The sequence below is a fragment of the Hyperolius riggenbachi genome, chromosome 4, assembly GCF_040937935.1.
Source record: "Hyperolius riggenbachi isolate aHypRig1 chromosome 4, aHypRig1.pri, whole genome shotgun sequence".
Lineage (NCBI taxonomy): Eukaryota > Metazoa > Chordata > Amphibia > Anura > Hyperoliidae > Hyperolius > Hyperolius riggenbachi.
The window spans coordinates 104601259-104621051 of record NC_090649.1 but is presented as its reverse complement, the minus strand read 5'-3'; the positions used below and the strand labels follow the sequence as shown (position 1 = coordinate 104621051).

Below are 19793 nucleotides of genomic sequence, written 5' to 3'. Positions count from 1 at the left end.
ACGTCTCTCGCCGCTCACCCGCCGGCCGCTGCATACACTTACGCTAAGTCCCCGCCGGCTCCCGCCGTCCACTCCGCCCACACCTGTCACCCATATACATGCTGGCACCCATGGGTGCCAGCATGTATATAGGTGACATGTGGGAGAGGCGGGGAGGGCAGCGAGAGCCGGCGGGACTTAGCGTCCTGCACGGACCACAGAGCTCTGAGCTATATAGCTCAGAGCTCTCTAAGCATCTTTGTATTTTTACTTCAGGTACCCTTTACATTTTTGTCACTTAAACCATTTTTTACAAATAAGGACAAGATCTCGTCTATTTTATTTAAGGCTTTTTCACACTGTGAGCGATTTTAGATTTTTTTTAAAGCACTGCCAATTTTCAAAAGAGCTTTAAAATGTATTTTTATGTGAGTGTTCTTACATGAAAGATGAGCTTTCTATCCAATCGCAAACGCGGCTCCTGCATCATTTTCAGAGCGTTTGCGCTTCAATGGAAGGTATAGGAAAATTGCAAAAAGATTTGGAAAGCGCTTGGATAAGTGATTTTAGTGAGCGTTTTTGAAAACAAATTACATTAAAGAGATTCAGTTCCAGGTAAAAGAGTTCAGTTCCTGATTGTCTGTAAAAAAAACCAAAAAAAAAACGAGATAATCTCCAAACAAAAGCGTTTACAAAAGTGCTTTCAAAAATCGCTAATCGCTCAAAAAACATGTGGAAAATCGTTTTTAAAACCGCTCACAAAAGCGCTCAGTGCTTGCGCTTGCAATTTATAATGTGAACAGCTGTGGTCTGAGCCTTTTATTCTCCATAAATATGGTGACATTCTTGTTCTCTATCATGTGATCAACTCCAGAAGTGTGCAACAGGAGAGTCCTCCATAATACGGCTGCTAATAATAACCTGTGAGAGTTTATCTGCTGCTGGCTGAGTGTCTGTTCCATCTGGCCAACATAAATTCCCGAGGTGGAGCAATGCTCGCTTATGTTTATATTGTTATTATACACCTGCTAAGTGTGTGATACCAGCACCATGTCTGTAGGTAGTTGTCTTGCATCTGTTTTGCGCACAATGAAATGTACAATTCTCTGCTGGGGCTGTGGACAGTGCTTTGTTTCAGGATCGGTGATTGCCAAAAGAACAGGAGAGATGGGGAGGGTGGAATATTTCCTGTAGTCTCTTGCCTCTGTGTAGCTTTTTCTGGAACATTACGATTTTGCAAAGTATTGCCAGTCATCATGAGTTTAAAGTTGTAAATTTTGTTTCTCCTAAGACAATCATTCCTGACACATACAACTGCTATTTTTCAGCATCTTCCAGGGATCCTCCACGTGTTGTAGTCGTTAGGGATGGTCAGAAATGTCCATTTCCGATTTCACATAAATTCAAAAAATGTTGTCAGTGCCAGTTTCTGTTTTTTTCCAGTTTTCCGTTTTATGATTCACAATTTTCTGGTTTTCCGATTTCTGTATTTCAGATTTCCAAGGAGTATTGTTTTTGTCGTTTTATGCATCAGAAAGTGCAAAATAAATGACAGATAAACGTAATTTGGAAAATCGGAAATGTTAAAAATGGAATCTTGTGATTGGTCTATAATTACACTGGTAATCTGCATTCTGCATTCTCTATGATTTAATGCTTCTGAGTTTTCCGATTTCCAATCAGCTATGCAGACATTTAAACTCTGCAGAATCCAAATGAGCATCCTTAGTAGTGATATGAATCCTTTATTTATTCTATAAAGTATTGTGAAATACAATGTAAGGACTATATTAATGATAAATGAAAATAACAAGCATACAATTTCATCCGCATTTACCTATATGGAATATTTGTTTAATAAAAATGTTTTTAAAAAAGTGTTATGTACATGTGAAATGTTACTGCAAACTTCTACGTTAGGCTATGAATCGCTGATATAAGTGGGCTTGCCCCTATTGGCTGGAATGTTTCTAGGTCAATTATGGAAAAAAATGAACACGGGGTCTCTTAAAGTTTAGTACTGTATTGACCATAAAATTGCTGTCACCTTCCCAGTCCCTGCTTTGTTGGCCACTAGCGAATGGCCTAATGTTCCACTATGGAAGCTGGAGCCACGTATGTCAAACATCTCAGTATGACAGTGTAATTTTTTGGGCAACTTGAGACATCCAGGGATAGTGGTGGAGTTATTTCCACTCTTACCTTGCAGTGCTAGGCTCCTGGGTTCATATCGGGGCTGTGCTACTATCCCCAATTTTATTCTCCTTGCGCTTACATGGCTTTGCTCCCACATCCCCCCCAAAAAAAATTACTGATTTCCTCCCACAAAATTGGCCTTAGAAGATGTTTAGGAATATTAGGCTGTGGTTATGGCAGGGTTTAGATTGTGACCTTCTCTGTGGAGCAATTAGTAACCTATCAATGTACTCTGTAAACTCATGTTGAATAAGTTCTATAAATATATAATGATAAAACCAATGTCATCAGCATATTGCTTGAATCACCTGAAGCTGCTAACACCATGACCCTGCATAGTACTACTGTGAAATGGCACTTAATAAAATTACCCCAATTCTCTACAATGGCTGTCAGATTTCAGTCATTTGCACAGATCTGTCTTTAAAAAAGAGAAAAAAACAATTGGCTAAATTGCTTCAGCTGGCTGAATCCTGACACCGGGAACAAGAATGCTGACTAGATCCACCTCCCAAGACTCTGACCACTCTGCCAGGTGTACCTGGGAGATTGTGCGATGCTATTTTAAGGGGATTGAATAGGACACTCATTAGTCTTCAGTAGCCACTGACTGTTTTCTTGTGGATTCCTCATAAATGTATCTGTAACAGTAGTAGGTAAAATGTTGGTCTGATTGACAGGATCGGCCTTCCTCATTGATCTTGGGGACACATTTCATAAATAAGAATGTCTCATTATCTTGTGTTCCACTGTTACTGTTCACTTCAGTCCTTATTATAAAGTCAATGCTCTCTTGTAGAATGGTAATTCCTATACCGTGTCGTTCCTTGCATTCAGTCACAATGAATGATAACACTGCAGGGTAGGACCCCTCGCCGTGCGCGTATAACCTTTCCTTTGATAAACAGTGAGACAGTTACAGGGTATCTTTAGTTGCTATTCTTAATCGAAATAATCGCCTGCATTTCTAATGCTTGCTTAGCGAGCGGCTGTAAGAAATGTCTGAACTGTCAGAGCTTTACAAGGGAGACATTCGGAGGAGGACAACCTTTTTGTTGTGGGAGATGTTGAAGTATATGACAAGGTCACCCACAATGCATTGGGGAGGTTCATTGTCTGCCAGCTGTGTCACTTAGTAACAAATTAATTATCTTTTTAAAGACTGATAAACACTTCAAATGAAAAAGAGCACCCAGGCAGGTGTTCAAAAAAAAGGTATTTTAGTTTGTTATACCTTAAATGGGAGAAGCGTGAATATGGAAGATTAAAGTTGTGCTAATGTTCCCATTTAATATAATCTTATGAATCTTGACCTTTTTCATTATGGCCAAATGCCAGACACAAATCTAAAGTAAGTGTAAGTATTGGATATCTTAGCAAGCAGAGTGCCAACATACTACCTCTTCAGGGAAAATGAAATTCCTGCAGCTAGAAGTCTTTTTTTTTAAAGAACAACTGAAGTGGGAGGGATATGGAGGCTGCCATAGTTATTCCCTTTTCAAGCAAAACTGAAACTGAATTTGAACCAAATTACTACTCTTATCGCCGCTCCACCACCTCTCTTTTACTGTTTTTTTCCTCTCTTAAAGAGGAACTCCAGTGAAAATAATGTTCACAATAATTATATATATAAATGATTTAGTCAGTGTTTGCCCATTGTAAAATCTTTTAAATCCTTGATTTACATTCTGACATTTATCACATGGTGACCTTTGTACTGCTGTCAGGTGATGTAGCTGCTGCTTGCTTTTTTGGCAGTTGGAAACAGCTATTTCCCACAATGAAATGAGGTTCACAGACAGGAAACTGCCAGGACTATAGTCCTCAGAGTTTCTTGTGGGAGGGGTTTCACCACAATATCAGCCATACAGAGCCCCCTGATGATCTGTTTGTGAAAAGAAATAGATTTCTCATGTAAAAGGGGGTATCAGCTACTGATTGGGATGAAGTTCAATTCTTGGTTATGGTTTCTCTTTAAATTAGGTATCATGTCCCCAAGATGAGTGCAACTTTTTCAACTCCTTCAGGGTCACAGCTTTCCTGTACTGAGGCGCACCGAGCACGCCACATGCACGAGCATGCCACTCTGCTCCAACACAACACAGTAAATGGAGCTTGGGCAGGGAGCAGGCTCAGAGGGTGGTCATTATGTAAATAAGTGGGCTGAGGCAGGACGGAGATGGACATAGTGAGGCAGAGCCAGAAGAACCGGCTCTGCCACTTCCTAATGGAAAAGTACTCGTACAAGTTGGTCCAGTACTTTATGGGGGTATGGGGTCCAGAGGTGCTCTAGGAGCCGCAGAATTGCAACGGTCTGGTAGGTGTGCCTTGAAGGCACCACGTCTTGCAGTTTATTGTTCGTTTGTTGCAGATTGTTGTTACATTTACCACAGGTTCTCATCAAGTCTCTTGGGTGCCAAAGTTCCGAATGAGGTCTACTTGTGCAAGTTGTGTCTGCAACCCCATTTTGTTTTTGTTTTTTTTGCTTTTTTAAATCACATCTTTGTATGAATAGACTTGAGGATGATGGTGAACAATCTTTGCTGATTTGTTCTTTGTGGCATATGCTTGAGCAAATCTTGTAAAAGCAACCAGGCAAACGGACAACATATTTAAACTGATTAGACTTTTTCCTGCACCTTTTGTAGAGGTCAGCAGTGCTTGAAGGATGCATATTGCTACAGAATGTATGCTTGCGTACGATGTATTACTGTCACGTTCCTGATGTATTTTTGTCGTTTTTGCCTTAGCTATCTTCCTTCGCTCCTGTAACTGCATGCTAAGTGCCATCTATGTACCTAAGTACCTTTTGCCTCTAATGAGCTATGTATTGTGTCAAACCCAATTCTGGCCATGACCCAGTCATGCTTGGCGAAATAAAATATTTTGATTCTGATTCTAAAAATGATATATCACACCTAGGATGTATTCATATCCACCCTTGCATGTTTCCAGCTGAAGAAAGTCAATAGAAACCATCTCGAAATAATAAGTTGTTTAAAAACCACCCTGGCGTTCTATTAAGATCGCCAGGGTGGCTGCGGGAGGGTTTTTTTAAATTAAAAAAAAAACTATTTCATGCAGCCAACTGAAAGTTGGCTGCATGAAAGCCCACTAGAGGGCGCTCCGGAGGCGTTCTTCTGATCGCCTCCGGCGGCCAGAAGTAACACGGAAGGCCGCAATGAGCGGCCTTCCGTGTTTTGCTTACTTCGTCGCCATAGCGACGAGCGGAGTGACGTCATGGACGTCAGCCGACGTCCTGACGTCAGCCGCCTACGATCCAGCCCTTAGCGCTGGCCGGAACTATTTGTTCCGGCTGCGCAGGGCTCAGGCGGCTGGGGGATCCTCTTTCGCCGCTGCTCGCGGCGGATCGCTGCAGAGCGGCGGCGATCAGGCAGCACACGCGGCTGGCAAAGTGCCGGCTGCGTGTGCTGCTTTTTATTTCATCAAAATCGGCCCAGCAGGGCCTGAGCGGCACCCTCTGGCGGTAATGGACGAGCTGAGCTCGTCCATACCGCTAAGGTGGTTAAATGTTATTCAGAGGAGCTTGTGTTGGCTTGTTTGGACATTTTTTCTTTAGACCTCTGCACTGGCGAGTAATATAATGTTCACTATCCTTTGCATATATGGCCAAAAGAATCTTTCATTCTGTCAGAGTGAACAGCAGTGTCTAAGAGTGAGCGCACTGATACCTGTATTGTTTGATAGTGGCAGATGCTACAAGTGTTGGTGTTGCTCTGGCCATGCATGTATGCTCAATACTAGGGGCTTGATTCACAAAGCGGTGCAAAGTGTTTGCACGCCTGTGAAAAGCCCCTTATCACGCCTAAACTAACTTTAGGCATGATAAGAAGAAACTCGCGTGAATTTTCCGCGCGCAAAGCTTCGCGCGAAGAGCAGCAAAAATCGGTGATAACTCAGCTTTGCACGGCTTATCACGCCTAAAGTCTTTTAGGCGTGATAACTGAGTTATCACCGCTTTGTGAATCAAGCCCTAAGAGTGGTGTTTTGCGCAAAGATCTCTCTCAGAATTGCTTTGAGGGTATCCACGGCGGACACGGAGTTGGAGGTGGCTGTGAGCAGAAAGTCCAGGTGATGCTAAGATGTAGTTGCTGTCTGTGAGTCAGGGCAGCTATCATAAAGGGATAGCGTGCTAGCCATTACTGGAGAGTATGTTAGGATCTTTGCACGAACTGAAGGCGAGTGACCCGATAACAATCACTAGTGATTACACTGGGGAGTGGATCCACTCCATCACTGTTACAACTGTCTGCACTATGATGTTGTTTTTGTTTGATTTTGAGGAAAACTGAATTTAAAGAAGACAGAAGAAAGCGACTATATACGGTCTACAGAGAACGTTTTAAAGATTTCCTTTTAGGCTGATAAGTATTATATGGACATTTGGACAACACACTCTGATCTTTCTTTTTATGTAAACAATACCAGTTGCCTGGCATGCTGATCATTTATGCATGAGTAGTGTCTGAATCAGTGGCGTTCGATAGGGGTAGCGCTGGGAGAAGCCCACCTTGGGTCTCAGCATGTGGGGGGGTGACAACCACCCCCCTGCAGCTGCAGTGTCCACCGACATGCAGATTATAGCGAGCAGTGAAAGATGTTCCCCCCCTGGGTCTGACCCAAGAAGGAGGCAAGAGAGTCTGTTTGATTGGCAATAGCCATAAGGCGAGGGGAGCCTGGCAAGTACCCCAAAGGCATTTTTAAGGCCACTATAATTACTGGCCCACCAAATCTGGTGAGTGTGGATACTTTAGGGTGTTCCTGGTGGTGGTTACAGTCTACACATAGAGGATTTATGGTTGGAGCGCTGCTCTGGAGTAAGGATAATGATCTGCATGATTGTTTTGGATTGCTTAGCTAAAAGTATAAGAAGCAAATGATCAACATGTCAGCCAGGTAGTTTAAAAGGAAATAAATATGGCAGGCTTATGTAATGATCATCATTGTTGCCTAAATAAAAATATTATAGAGATATGTTATAGTTCTTATGAATGCAGCTGCATCTTTTCTCAGAAATAAGGAGAGTGGTCCTGATTGAAGTACAGCTTTGCTGCCTTAAAGTGGAACTGAATACTAAAAAAAAAAGTGTTTCATTTACCTGGGGCTTCTGCCAGCCCCTTGCAGCCTTCCTGTGCCCCGCCAGTCCTCCACAATCCTCCGTTCTCCCGCCGCCAGCTAGTTTTATTACCATTGACGCGGCAACTGTGCCTGCGTGCCCCGAGCCATGCGTATTTTTCTTAATGGGAACGCGACTTACAAGTGGACGGCAACTAAAGTAGCTGGCGACGGGGGAACGGAAGATCATGGAGGACCGGCGCGGGACATGAAGGCTACAAGGGTCTGGCAGAAGCCACAGGTAAGTGAAACACGCTGTTTTTTTTAGTATTCAGTTCAGTTCAGATTTAAATTATTGCTGAAAGTGATGCTGAAACCTCTGGCATAACTTGCAAATATGACTAAGTGTAGTATCAGCGCTGCTCTGAACTGTTTTGCACAGTCCAAGTGCTATAAATTGCTGATGGAAAAATTAACTTCAATTGCTAATTCTAGATTACATAGAAAAATAAATGCATAAAATATCACTTTGACGCTTTCTGGCAATTTTTTTTTCAATTGTTTTTCATTTTAATGCCTGGTTAATTCCATTTCCAATTGTTACCACTTAACCTTGTTCACACACTTAACCTTGTTTACTAGACCAGTTTTTATTGTGATGTGTTTGTTTATACTTAAAAATCTTATTTTTTTTTTAAAAAAATGTCTAATCAAATCTGACATTGTTAGGGAAGAGTTCAAAAGGGTTTAATAATGAGAGTTGTTTTGACACAAGGACAGTCTGTGGAACAGAAGCTCAAGCAATTTTCATTGTTATAATACATTTCTATAGCACTGACCTTTTCCACAGCATTTTATAGAGTCTATAATCATGTCATTAAAGCTAACTGAACACTGCATTTAAAGAAAACAGGGATGGTCATAATCAGGCAACTTTGCTATGCTGGAACTACGCGTAGTTTTGCGCAATTACGCTTCGCCAATCTACTGCTTCGAAATCAAATATTCGCTTCGTATGCATTTTGTAGACTACGTGTTAAAACATGCAATTAAGCGTAGTGGGAAGCATAGTGTATGCGGATGCTTATGCCCGTATGCAGAACATTTTACACATTAATTCCCTGTTAAATGCTTATACTGGGAACTCTTCTATGCGTACATTCGCCTTTCCAATGCGTAAATTTGTAAGCATACAATGGAAAATTAGATGCGAGTAACGCATTCATACTTCACTACGCAATACACATGTTAACTACGCATAGTGGGTGTAAGCTACGCGCAACAGTACTTAAATCCGTAAGCATAGTTTTGAAACTTCACCTACGAACTACGATGCGTAGATGCGAACTACAATGCGTAAATTCGCACTGGCATAGTTTCTGCTCATCCCTGAAAGAAAACCTGTAACGAGAAAAAGTTCCTTTGGGAGGTACTCACCTCGAGTGGGGGAAGTCTCCGGATCCTATCGAGGCTTCCCCCGTCCTCCTGTGTTCAATGGCAGCGGCGAAAAAGCTCCCGAAATCGCAGGGATGTAAATATTTACCTTCCCGGCTCCAGCGCAGGCGTAGTATCGGCTCTCTGCTCGGAGATCGGTGGAAATAGCTGATCGCTGTCGGGCCGCTCTACTGTGCAGGCGCAAGTCTCCTGCGCCTGTGTAGTAGAGCGGACCCAATGGAGATCGGTTATTTCCGCCTATCTCCGTGCTAAGAGCCACAACAGCGCCCCCTGCTGGAGCCAGGGAAGGTAAATATAGCAAGCCTTGTCAGGCTTGTCGAGCGTGGATTGCAGGAGACTTCGGGGGAGCCAGCGCTGGATTGCCTGCAGCTACAGGGGAGGGGGAAGCCTCATTGGGACCCTGAGGCTTCCCCCTCTCGAGGTGAGTACCCATTTTTGTTACAGAGTCTCTTTAAGAAAAAAAAATGAACCTCCTCATAAGAGAGATTTGTTATGGTGTGTGCCCATGGGGGTGCGAGGACTGGTGGGAGCACTATTTGTTATCTACGAGCTGCTGCTCCTCTGGCCCCAGCATGTACAACATGCCCCATTTTTTTCACCTGACCAACAGCTTCTGCCAGAATTTGTAATTCCCGGTGGGATCATGTGTACATGCGCTGCGATGCATGCTGGGAGATGCAGTCCATAGTCCGGGCCTCATCTCTGACTCCTGCAGCCTGGCTCACACCGGTTCAGTAAATGTATGATGTTTTCTCACCATTTTGCAGTTTTACTTAGACATTCTCTCTATTTTCACCGAACAGCATTTATTCATTGTCTAACAATTCCTGGTTCAATGACCATATCAAAAACTTTTTCACATATCCTTCCATGATCGGTTCTGTTCTTGGACCTTTATAAACACATATATATTATTTGATTATTAACAGTGTATTGCATTTGGAATAGTTTACTTGTCATTTTTCACTGGGTCGTCTCATTTTTCACCTTGTCATTCAGGCATCATCTAGTTATTGTCAATACCTAATTGGACAGGACCCGAGTCCCAGCCTGCATAGAGGTCAAATTTATAACAGATTTCAGCTGGTCAGTAGATTTATATTTACATTAGGGACAGGGGCATAACTAGACTGGCGCCCATCTGGCGCCCACAGACGTCTCCCTCACCCCAGCAGCAGCACGATAAGTACCTGCTTACATTTGTGTATCACTTTTTGTTACACTATTGTTTCCATCACTGTACACCTGCTGATATTTATTAAAGCTACAGTGCCAGACCAGCCTTTTTTCTTTTTGATGTTCAAAGTATAGGAGCGTAGGCAAAGCACCAGTGCTGCTTGGATACCCCCCAATCACGGATTCGATTATTCATCCTTGATTGAAAAAACATTTTTTAAATTCCGTGATTAATTTTTGGATTTGAAACGGACTTACAAATTCGACTCAGGTTTTTTCCGCGAATGAGGCAATCACGGAAATTCACGGCCGTGATCACAGAAAAGCATTTAAGCTATTGTTAAAGCCCCCATCCATGCTACAATCCCCCAAATTGCATGGATCATTAAGGGGATAAGGGGCTATAACTTAACCACTTCACCCAAAGGCGTTTTTACCCCAACGGACAAGAGTAATTTTCACCTTTCAGTCCTCATCCCTTTCATTTGCCAATAGCTTAATCACTACTAATCACAATGAAATGATCTATATCTTGTTTTTTTCACCACCAATTGGGCTTTTTGGGGTTGATATTTGTTTTCATTAATTACTTTATTTTCTATGCATTTTAAAGGGAAGTACAAGGAAAAAAAAGGAAAATGTCATCCCTTATAATTTTAATATAAACACTGCTACTGTACATAAAACCCACACATTTTAGCTGCCTATTTGTCCTGGTTATAACAATATTTTAATTATGTCCCTAGTACAAAGTATGGTGACAATATAGTATTTGGAAATAAAGGTGTATTTTTTCTTTGGTGTTTTTTTTTTCACTATTTTCATGTGCACGCGCAGGAGCGCGCACGTGCACACGCTGGAGCATGCACGTGCACGCGCACAGCAGCACTGTCTGCCTTATAAAAACGTCCTGGAGCCAATAAGAGGCTCTAGCAGGACGTTTTTATAAGTCAGCTTGTCATTAAGTGGTTAAACAAAATTCCAATTGAGAAAATGGATTTTACAGTTAAATCAACACTTTAAATGCAACTGTTAATTGGTAATACGTGGTTTTAAACAGGGAAATACACTTTAAGCAATCACAGAGGTGAAGGTGAGTCCCAATGGCACCTGGCGGGTGGATGTTCATGGATGGATGTCACAGCAAGTGTGGGGCTGACTTAAGTAATCGCTCACTGATAGCTAGTTGAATACAAGTATCAGATATAGTATAAGGGCAATGTAAGGACTTAAAACGCTCTTGCTGATGTACAATATGGCCTGGAGATGATCTTCTCAGTGCCACAGAGTCTAGCAAGGACAGAGCTCTGGAAATGCCCCCCACTTTATATATGCAGGAGAGGAGGGCAGAGCCTCCCCTCCTATGATTGGTTGCTAGGGCCTGGCTAGAGGCCTCTGATTGGCCCAGGGATGTAAATTCTATCCATTCCCGCCAATCACAACATAATCTCGGATTTCAACCGCGATCACGGGCGTAACCAAATTCTGAATATTTTCAATCACTGAATTTCCGTCGCTGGTTTCCGTGATCCAGAATCGATCACGAATTCAGATTCGGCGGTCGAATAGGGGAAAAATGGTAGTAAATCAAGGCTATTCCGTGATCACAAAAATTATCCAAGCACCACTGCAAAGCACGCATAAATCGTAAATGTAAGCGATTTGCATGTGAAATTAAAGAGTTGGAACTACCCAGAAGCACAGTGCATTTCAATCCACCACTCAAATTGAGAATCATTAATTGCAAACTCTATGACACTACTGACGCTCTTTACAAATCACCTGAAATCACAGTTGCAATCGCCTGCAAAGTGCTTACACAAAACGCTAGCGATTGTGATAGGGTTTTGAGATTTTTAGTGTCCCAGGCTTAACACATTTTTGCAATAGTGGTCCTTTAACCATTTCGGCCGCCCGGACGTGAAGCTCATGTCCAGACGGCTGCTCTACTGCACTCCCGTGCCCCCGTGGTGTCCCCCGTGCCCCCGTGGTGTCCCCTGGTAGCCCTGGGATCAGTGAACGGGAACATGGAACTCTCCCCCGCAGAAAAATGTATGTACATTGTGATAGGGACAACATTTAAATGGTATAATAACCGAGACAAACGGGCAAATAAAATACATAGGTTTTAATTATGGTAGCGTGGATTATTTTAAAGCTATAATGGCCGAAAACTGAGAAATAATGAATTTTTTCAATTTTTTTCTTATTAATCCTGCTAAAATGCATTTAGAAATAAATAATTCTTAGCAAAATGTACCACCCAAAGAAAGCCTAATTAGTGGCGGAAAAAACAAGATATAGATCAATAAATTGTGATAAGTAGTGATAAAGTTATTAGCGAATGAATGGGAGGTGAAAAATCCCCACGGCCTGAAATGGTTAAAAAATCAGTCCTTAGCTAATTTATAGTGTATCTAGATGTGGACAGTTTCAGCTGATCATCTGCACTGACAGACATCCCACACAGGGCACTTGCTAAATTGTACATGTTACATGAGCACAGAAACAGAGCAGTCATGTGAAAATGTGAGACTCGTATAGAAAACCGCTGCCAGGCAAAGGTTACACGAATAGTCCAAGATAAACACTTGCTAAAATCTGTTTCCCATACTATACACTCATTTTACATGAATGGACTGATTAGGAGTGTTCTGCTTTTGTGCTATAATATATGGTCTGTTAGAGGAATGATGTAACTGACAGAGAATATGTAAAAGCACCTGCATAGCCTGGCATATCTTGACATTTTTATTATTGGTATTTCAGCATGGTAATAGATAAAAAGGCAGTAATCTAAGCTGAGCCTTCCTATAGCACTGTGGCACAAAAGTAATTTGCAAATATATTATGGCATTATAAAAACTCGGGCCTTTCTGAGGTGGGAAGAATAATTTATATGAAACTGCCTGTGTTTTCAATCTCTCTACTGAAGTAATGGAGATAATATTGGGAATACCGGGATGTATTTGCAGCTGAATATTTAAACTAAATAGATGTGAAAAGAAAACACGAGACAGCTACAGCAGCAAAGCACCGCGAGGTTTGTCTTCCTTGGGGTGCGCTGGATGACGCAAAACTAGGCATGCGCTCACATGATTGAATGTGACATGTATTAGAGTTCCATTAATTTTATTGCAACATTTGTCTTTATTTAACTCTTTAGCAGACAATTTATTTAGAGGCTTGCAAGTACTCCAGGCCAGTTTATTTTAGCACCTAATTTTTTTATTTATTACATTTGCTCGCTACCAAATAGTGTGAAGTGTATTTATGGCCACTTGTCACTAGAGGGCAGTGCAAGTCAATAATAGAGGACTTTTGCTTTCAGTTTCTATATTTTCCGCTAGTAGAGAGACATCAAAGCATTACAAGATAATAACAGCACAATGAGTTCTGCCAACTGAGATTCAAAAGCAGTGCACTTATCTCAAACAAAATAACTCTATTTTGCTCCTTGTGTTGCTTATGTCCAGAAACAGTCATGTTCATGTTCTCAATCACTCACCTGGAACAAGATGGAGAACACATACGATTTTTACTCATCGTTCTGCTTTTCGTACTTGTTCTTGGTGGATAAGGGATTTTCTATAAACTGCTAAGGTGGCCACACACGTTACATTTTTTTTATTTTGATTCAATTCAACCAATCTGATCCAAATTTTTGGTTGATTGAAAGTTTTGAAGACATTTTTAGATTTAACACACATGTTTGAGATTGCAGTCATTTCGAGGACAAAGATAAAATTGTATATGTTGGAAAAGTTTGTTGGGTAGAAAACCTTTCCTGCATGTCAACTTTTAACTCAATAATTAATTTCTAATCGTTTGACATTTTCATAGAACTACATTTTCCACTGTGACATTTATCACCATTTTCCATCTCTGTACATCTATCAATATCTCATGTGATCATCATTTGCTGTTTAGCATTACAATTACCACTAAACACCACAGTGCTACTTACAACTTACTTACCACACTTTATTTTGCTGCAAACACTCAATTATTTCAGTTTATTAATTACATAAATACACCAAGTACAGTTACATATTCATTTTTTTCTATACAATTTATTGAAGAGGAGGAAAAAAGAAATGCAATACAATAATCGAAAATAGAATACAGCACTCTTTCCCCATTTTCTTTTACATTTTTCAAATCCAAACTCAGATAAAAAACAAACAAACAAACAAACAAACAAACAAAAAAAAAAACCTTCCCATTCTATCCTCCCCCCACAATCCTATACATTAAGAATCTCATATAATAACAAAAATCCAACAAGAAAAATCATCCTTCCCCACTACTAACACTATTCCTCCTAACTGAAATAACAATTCCATATTTTCCCCAACAACTCCTCCCCTACATCCTCATTATAATTCCATACTCAGATGAGTTTTGAAACTCAAACCATCTATTCCACTTATAAAAAAACCCAATTTATCCTGCTGAAGAGCAATCTGATTTTCCACCTCCTTCAAAACATTGACTTTACCAACACAATCTCTTAAGAGGTTGATTAACCTGCCGGATCGCCTCTTCCGCATCCCCGCGTGTCCCGGCTCGCCCGCGCGTGCGTCGGATTCGATCCCCCGCTCATCCCCGCCAGCGCCGCTTATCTTCCGCTCGATTCCCTGCCATTGTCCCCTCATGGGGAACGAGCAGGGAATCGGCGGTGGCGAGATCCGACCTGTCGGATCTTATCAATCGAGCCGCATCAGCGGCTCGATTGATAAGGCACATAGTGGAAACCTCGCTCCGTGTAGATGGGGCTTAAAGGGACTCCGAGCAGTGTAGAAACTATGGGAAGATGCATATCATTTTAAAGCTCTCTTTCTCCTCTTTCCAATGATATATAAACCGCCGCCCTAAGCCTTTTCGTTTTCGCTATTTTCGCGATTGAAATTGCCATGGCCGCGAGTTCAATCGCAAAAATAGAGAAAACTAAAAGGTGTAGGGCGACGATTTAGGTGTCGCCAGAAAGAGGAGAAAGAGAGCTTTAAAATGATATCCACCTTTCCATAGTTACATTGTATTACACAGGGCGACTTTTTCCTAAAGTCAGCAGCTCCATTCTGCTGAATGGAGCTGCTGACACTGGGGAAAGTGTCGTCCTGTATAATACAAGTAACTATGGAAAGATGGATATCATTTTAAAGCTCTTTTTCTCCTCTTTCCAATGATATATAAACCGCCGCCCTACGCCTTTTAGTTTTCTCTATTTTTGCGATTGAAATCGCGGCCGCGGCAATTTCAATCGCGAAAATAGCGAAAACTAAAAGGCGTAGGGCGGTGGTTTATACATCATTGGAAAGAGGAGACAGAGAGCTTTAAAATGATATGCATCTTTCCATAGTTTTTGCACTGCTCGGAGTCCCTTTAAGGGTTGGAGGATCCTGACATTTCCACTTAACTGGAATCAAGCTTTAATCGGCTATTAATAATTGGGGAACCAACAATCTATTATAACTATTAATAAAATTCAACGTATCATGCAATAACACTGTAGATGGATCCCAATTAACACAAGAATCAATAATCTTATTAATGCATTCAAAACTTTTTCCCCAAACTCAAAATTATAGGACACTCCCATACTAAATGCAATAATGTGCCTTTTGCCCCACAACCTCTGCAACATCTATCACTTACACTCGGATATATTGAAGCCAATCTATCAAGCGTTCTATGCCACCTTGTTAACAGCTTAAAGGGATACTGTAGGGGGATCGGGGGAAAATGAGTTGAAGTTATCCGGGGCTTCTAATGGTTCCCATGAAGGCATCCTGTGCCACTCACCGATGCTCTGGCCCCACCTCCGAGTCACTTCTGGAATTTCAGACTTTAAAGTCTGAAAACCACTGCGCCTGTGTTGCCGTGTCCTCGCTTCCTCTGATGTCACCAGGAGTGCACGGCGCAGGCACAGACCATACTGGGCCTGCGCAGTACTCTCCTGGTGCCATCAGCAGGAGTGAGGACACGGCAATGCAGGCGCAGTGGTTTTCAGACTTTAAAGTCTGAAATTCCAGAAGTGAACCAGAGGCGGGCCGGAGCATTGAGGAGTGGCTGCGCGGGCACAGGATGTCTGTGGGGGACCATTAGAAGCCCTGGGTAACTTCAAATCATTTTCCCCCGACCCCCCCTTCAGTGTCCTTTTAAAGTTCACTTCCTTAAAGTGAACCTAAAGCCAGGCAAAAAAAATGAGACGAACTCACCTGGGGCTTCCCTCAGCCCCCTGCAGCCGATCGGTGCCCTCGCAGCTCCGCTCCGATGGTCCATGACCCGCCGGTGAATACTTCCGGTTCGGCCATCACCGGCCGACAGGCATGGGAATGTGAGTGATTGCTCGCGTTCCCAGCCTGTAGATCGCCCCCTATGCTGCTATTGCGGCCACAGAAGGCATTGCTCTGATCTATGGCAGACACATTAAAACATTTCTAAACCGCTGAGCCCCCCTAGGGTGTGGGCACTATGGTGGCCTCAGCAGCTGACGTTGAAGGGCATGTTGGCTGGCTGTCGATAGGTTGCGATACATGGAGCCGGACACTGCCACCCGCTGTTACTGATGACGAGCTCCCCTGATTCTTTCAGCAACTCATCTCCTCCTACTTCTCTCTGACTCCCCCTCTGAACTGTCCCCCTGTTCATCTCTTCTATTGGGAACCCACGTAGCATCCATATCATCATAATCATCCTCCCCAGCTTCGCTTGCCTCAGACACCTCATAAACTGCACCAACAGCAGGTACTTCATCATCCTCCTCCTCACATGTTACATCCATAGTGTCGCCTAACATATGAGGTGGTGTAGCTTGCTTAGCACCTTCATCTTGTTGTAACAAGAATGGCTGTGCATCAGTGATTTCCCCACTAAATAACTCCTGCGAAGTGTCAAATGCAGCGGATGTGGTGCTTGTAGTAGCGCTGGTGGCTGCAGAAGATGAGGTGTTCTGTGTTAAATAGTCAACCACGTCTTGACAATCTTGGGAGTTGATGGGACGTGCCTTCTTATGAGCACTGTACTTTGGGCCAGGGCCGCACGAAATCACATCAGCATGACCTCGAACAGACCTGCTGGGTGGCCTGCCTCTGGGTCTGCTCCTGCCCCTACCTGTTTTGTCCATATCGGCGGGGGGGGGGGGGGGGGGGATAAAGTGAAAGGTATGCACTGACTTGACTAATACAATGTGCTCGTTGCAAGCTTCTAAAACTAAAACCTTCTAAAACTACAACACCTAAAACTGCATATGTCTTGTAGCTGTGTCAGCTGGCTGCCCCAGCAGAGTAGCTAATTGGTACACAGGATGTTAACAATATGCCTGCTTCCATGAAAGCAAGAAGTAGACACACTCCAGATTCATTGTGTGTATCAGCTGTAGCATAGAAATATTTTTCTTTAAAGGTTAGTATGCTGTTGCTTACATTTTAGAGCAGAGAGGAAGATCTGAGTTCAGCTCTGATCTCAAGTGTACCTGAGATGATATAATTAAAAAAGTTATACATACCTGGGGCTTCCTCCAGTCTCCTTCAGGCTAATTGGTCCCTCGCCATTCTTCTCCACAGCCTGGATCTTCCGCTATGGGTCCAGTAATACAGCCAGGTGGGGCCTGTTGACACAGTCGCTGTGCACACTTCCTGGGCCACACATGTGCACTACGCCCTGACAGGTCAAATTACTGGGACCCATAGAAGAAGATCCAGGTGGCGGAGGAGGACAGTGATGGACTGATTAGCCTGAACAGGCTGGAGGAAGCCCCAGGTATAACTTTTTTAACATTTTTATCGGTTTACTTTAACTAACTTTATTAACAATATGACAAAAATCAGATTACGGAATTGATAATCGGCATTTTCGGCAATCCGAATTTCTACGGAATTGGAAAATGGCATTTCTGAGTATACCTCCATTTTCCTGATATCAATCATTTGGCTGTTTCTACCATTGCCTGTCGCAGTACTAATCAATGCCATTTGTGTGCCATTGCAGCCTGTTGCCTCTTTAGCCTTATGCTGGAATCTCTTAGCAATTACCATGCAAGAAAGAATGAGTTCACAGATAAGGACAGCTATGTTTTCCACTTACTGAAGGAATAGAACATTGCAAATTCAGAATACGTTGGAAAGTCTGTTGAAAGCTTGATGAATACTTTGGAAAGTCTATTATTTACTGTTTCAATTTTAATAAATAGGTCCTCAGGGAATGTACCTGGTAATTTGGTTTTCGTCTTCTTACAATCTGTTGCAGTAGCTCTGCTGGGAACATTTGAATTGGTTAATGTGAAGAGTAGCTGCATAAAACTGAAAATAAATAGAAACGCAAATTAAACAGACATCATTTTATATTTTAAGAGAGTACAGAGTGTATTTTTGAGCTGTTATTGTGTTATTTACCTGACAGCTGTTTTTAATGTAAGTCTTATCTTACACTACTTTTTTATATTTTATTGAATTTTTCTAATGTTGCAGTAAATGTACAGCTCTTTGGACTAGTTATTAGTGGGAGAATAATAAAAAATGCTCTGCCTCACCTATTAGCATTTAGCAGTTGAAGAGATAAGATGGTAAGTTGGTAGCTAGAAAAAGAAGAAGAGTAAAATGTGTAGTGAGTCAGACCTGACCCACTGACTAACTGTAAAGATGCAGACTAGTGTTGATCGAACATCCAAGTATTCAGGCTCGGGTCGGCTCGACCGAACATGGTCCAGATGTTCGGGATATTCGGCCGAACACCGAGCCTAATGAAAGTCAATGGGGACCCGAGCATGCCTGCTTTGCAGGCCTGAAAAACATAGAGATATTACACATAGATCTTAGGCTCAGAATAAAAGCAGGGACTCATGTTTGCAGAGCAGTGAGCCAATTATATTTATGGGTACAACTGTTCCCAGCTGGCACTGACAGTACTGTTTTTTTTCCAACAATAAGCAAAATGCAATAAACTGTGTTTTTTATGGGCACTGTGGCTGCTGTCAGTGGTGAGGCTGGGGCACAGTGGCTGCTGGCAGTCCCTGCTGGCAGTGGGTGAGGCTGGGGCTCTGTGGCTGCTGCTGGCAGTGGTGGTGAGGCTGGGGCACTGTGGCTGGCCTGGCTGGCTGTGCTGGCACCTAACCGCTAGATCTGTCCCCCTACCTACCCCAAGCTAAACCCCAATGCGAATGGCAGAGACAGCCGCGCGTTCGGGTATTTATATACCTGAACACGTGACCCGCTCGGCCAATCACAGGTATGGTCACAGCCAGCTAGGCTGTGTGACCATAGCTGTGGAAAAAGCATCGTCGCAGCTTATTGGCTGTCTGCAAAGGCGCCAATAAGAGAGGGGAGGAGACCTAACAGAGTGGCTTAGCACCTTGCGAGCACTGTTCGATCAACACTAATGCAGACCATAAATGTTACACACCAAACACAACCACTTGTGATTTTCTTAACTGTCAGCAGAAAGTCTCTTTCTGATGCATCCCCTAAAACATGGAGTCGGACATAGCAGTATTGCTGACTGATGCTGTGGGGTTGTACATATGGTCGGATTCAGCGAGGGTAAACCTCCATGAGTAGTAAATTGGTAAAGTAGTTACTGGAAGCCTGTTGTTCTAATTTTGCAACATGTTATTGTTAGTGTTTCACTTGTTGTCCCTAATGCTAAATCCCCTGTAACACACACACACACACACACACACACACACACACACACACACACACACACACACACACACACACACACACACACACACACACACACACATACACACTCACACACACACATTAAAGCTGTGATTTGCAGCAATGAAGGGAAATCTGGGAAGAGGGAGGCACCTGACAAAATTGCAGGTGCCATGGCTTCCCGCTATGCACACACACACACACACACACCAAGCTTAAAACCTCCCTGATGCAAAACCTCAACACACC

General features: G+C 42.7%; 1 protein-coding gene and 1 long non-coding RNA gene across 5 annotated transcripts in view; one reads left to right on the top strand and one right to left on the bottom strand.

The window, feature by feature from the left end:
• The window catches only part of SNTG2 (syntrophin gamma 2), a 522646-nt gene that overhangs the window by 175460 nt on the left and 327393 nt on the right, over nucleotides 1-19793 (top strand). The gene's annotated exons all lie outside the window — the stretch shown is intronic.
• Nucleotides 1-19793, bottom strand: part of LOC137570435 (uncharacterized) — a 134665-nt gene that overhangs the window by 24101 nt on the left and 90771 nt on the right. For all 4 annotated transcript variants that reach the window (XR_011031045.1, XR_011031044.1, XR_011031046.1 and 1 more), the window contains one exon: nucleotides 18094-18185. This is a non-coding gene — a long non-coding RNA (uncharacterized lncRNA). The remainder of the gene's footprint in view (nucleotides 1-18093; nucleotides 18186-19793) is intronic.